Consider the following 2,914-nt stretch of genomic DNA (forward strand, 5'->3'; position numbering starts at 1 on the left):
AAGTGCAGGTCAGTTTCATCTGTAAATATGCTATTGTAGTTTTGTCTTTGTTTACTTAGTTAAGCAGCAGCAGCCCATTGCTCATCAATCATCACTCAAAATACTGTATAAAGGACATCATTATTATCTATTGTAATGTTACAGTAGTCCTTTAGCAGACAAATGATCATATTTATAATAGGTTTAGGGTGAGCTAGGGCAGACAACAACACAAGCCTTACGAAAATTAACAATGATTTTACTATAAATCCAAAGACAATGGTTACTATTGTTAAACCATGGTAACCATAAATTACCCATGTTTTTTGCTACACTAACCATAGTTTAACCATGGAATTTGTAGTAAAAATAAATACAAATGGTTGTCCATTTGCCAAAAAAAAACAAAAAAACATGGTTTCTGTACTTGTACTATAATTAAAGCATGGTTAATTGTTATAAGGGAAAAACATGACTCATGTTCAGTAGGATTTTTATATAAAAATATTGTAGTGATGTACTAATTTTGACATGTAGGCAGTTTAGAAAGTATAGTTTTGTTAAATCTTGAGTATTAAAGTCATGAGAGAGATAGATATCAGGGCAAAATAAAGAAAAATGGAAGTGAAGGTGTAGTTCAGGAGAGAACTTTTAATTATTTTGCATGTCCCCAACCTAAGGATTTAAACCTTTTTTTATGTGAGGTCCATACAAAAAATAGGGTTGTCCATGTTTCAGAATTTATTGTGGGTGTATGAGTGTGAGATTTCCCGGCATTAAATTTTTTTCCCAGTCCGCCCCTCGTGGAAATTAATGGCACAGACATGCGGTTTAATTTACTACACATAGGCCTACTGAAGCTCGCAGTGTTTGCAGCCTCTGCCACCTCAATATATGAGTACATGAACACATAAACATAATCTCTAGAACTGCTCTGAGTCACTTCATGAGCATTTTTGAGAAAACTATCATCATATCATATATACAAAGAGAAACCAATGTTTCAGGAGTTTAGTACACAGAATAGGACACATGCTTATTAGATAACCGTATTTGAGTTGATGTATATGCTTTTATTTATTATTATTTTTTAATTAACTTTATTTTCCAAACCATTGTTAGATGCAGTGTTTCCTGTAGTTATGCAAAGATTTGGTTTCAAAAACAGTATCAGTAAACTATTTCTTATGATTTTAAATCTGCATTGAACTTCAGATCAATCTCAAAGTAAAAGGCGGTACTAAAGTTTGATTTTGTGGTGGATGTGTTCAAATTTGACCATCTTAATTCAAGTGATGAAGGATTTTGAAAGTTTGGTGTGTGTGTGTGTTTACAATTATTTTATTTGTAAAATAAATATTTTGAAAAATGCAGGTTTTTCGCATAATGCTTTCGATTCAGTGTTTTATAACAAAGTGGTTAAAAATCATTTCTTACAAAAGTTATTAAATTGTCTGCATGTTGTGTGTATTTATTTATTTATTTAAATATTTTGTTAAACAATGTTGTCTATCATTATGCTTAACATTATTGTGTCATTATGTAGTGTTTCAAAACTCATAAAATCATACTTATAAAAGTCATAAAATTGCCTGCATGCTATTTTATTAATTAATTTTGTAATTTAACAATTTTTAAACCATTTTATTAATTTAAACAATTGTATCAATAAATTAATCATCATGCCGTTTGTTCAGTGTTTTATTAGCTGTATTCAGTGTAAATGTACTATGTGTAAACAGGTTGCTTGCTCCATAATTGAGCTCCGCATGGTTTTTATGTCAGAAAAACAAATCTAATTAATTTTCTAAATGATACAATCTTATTATTATCCAAAAAGTTTGACTGTGGTGCTGTCTTCAGAGTAGCTTTCCACAAGTATGACAGCTAAAATGAAAGATTTAAAAATTTCATTTGAATCTGGTGCAATAATTCTCAGAACATCTTAGATGAGTGCTGTAACTCGCGGCGTATGAAACTAGGATCATTAAAGTGCTAAAAGACATCAAGAACATTGTGAAGATCTGGTCATTCCTTATTTCACTCAGTCTGTAGTTTCGCTGCTCTCATTTTTGAAGTCTTTGAAGTCTTTCCCGTGCTGTTCATGAGACTGTTAAGTTATCACACACACACTCTCTCGCCTTTGTTGTGTAGGTCAGTGTCCGCAGATGCCACAACAGATGCCTTCAAAAATAACATCACCCTGTTCACACGCATCCTGGACCGCCTACTGGATGGCTACGACAACCGGCTGAGACCCGGACTGGGAGGTGAGTTGGTAGTGTCTGAATTAAATGGCTTGCCTTTGGTATCCTAGTAAAGATAAAGGATGTCGTAATGAAAGCACATATGAAGGCTGAGATCATCTCTGCTCTTCTCCAGAATCCAGTTTATCTTTCCGCAAGCATCACTAAATCTGTAGCATAATGGATTTGTACAAAGACCTTCAGTGCATTCGGATCTAGCTTATCTCTAGTGGTTTTATCAGTGTAGTTTGTGTCAGATGTTGTGATGATGAAGGCAGGAACACATTATAGTGCTTATGGTGACAACAGAAGTACATTAGCCCGGATTAAAGAGAGATACTGAGTACCTGTTTTTATTGATTTGTGTGGTCATGTACGCGGTGCTATTATAAAGCAGATATCTATTGACTGGCATAAAAGAAGGCATTTTTCAAATGTTTTGTCACTACTTAAGTGTCACTGACATTTTTCCATTAGTGGGTTAGTTTAGCTAACAAAGGCCACAACGATATGCAGGATTTCACTGAATCTTATGGATTTGTCTGCCGCTGTAGTCATTCATACTTTAATAGGCGTAGAAGCTCACAGCAGTATCATAGAAAAGAAAATCAAATGAAAATCTCTTTAATGTCTCCTAGACATCAGTGAAATTAATGGAGACTTTCGCTGACATTTTTCTTTCCTGAGAA

The 2,914-nt window shown here is 33.6% G+C and overlaps 1 long non-coding RNA gene across 1 annotated transcript in view; it reads left to right on the forward strand.

Moving 5' to 3' along the window:
* Positions 1-2,250, forward strand: part of LOC107589117 (uncharacterized) — a 5,817-nt gene extending 3,567 nt beyond the window's left edge. Inside the window, exon 3 of the long non-coding RNA XR_001609648.1 lies at positions 2,134-2,250. This is a non-coding gene — a long non-coding RNA (uncharacterized lncRNA). The remainder of the gene's footprint in view (positions 1-2,133) is intronic.
* Positions 2,251-2,914: the final 664 nt, after the last annotated feature.

The sequence above is a fragment of the Sinocyclocheilus grahami genome, unplaced genomic scaffold, assembly GCF_001515645.1.
Source record: "Sinocyclocheilus grahami isolate Dianchi unplaced genomic scaffold, SAMN03320097.WGS_v1.1 scaffold112.1, whole genome shotgun sequence".
NCBI classification, from domain to species: Eukaryota; Metazoa; Chordata; class Actinopteri; order Cypriniformes; family Cyprinidae; genus Sinocyclocheilus; species Sinocyclocheilus grahami.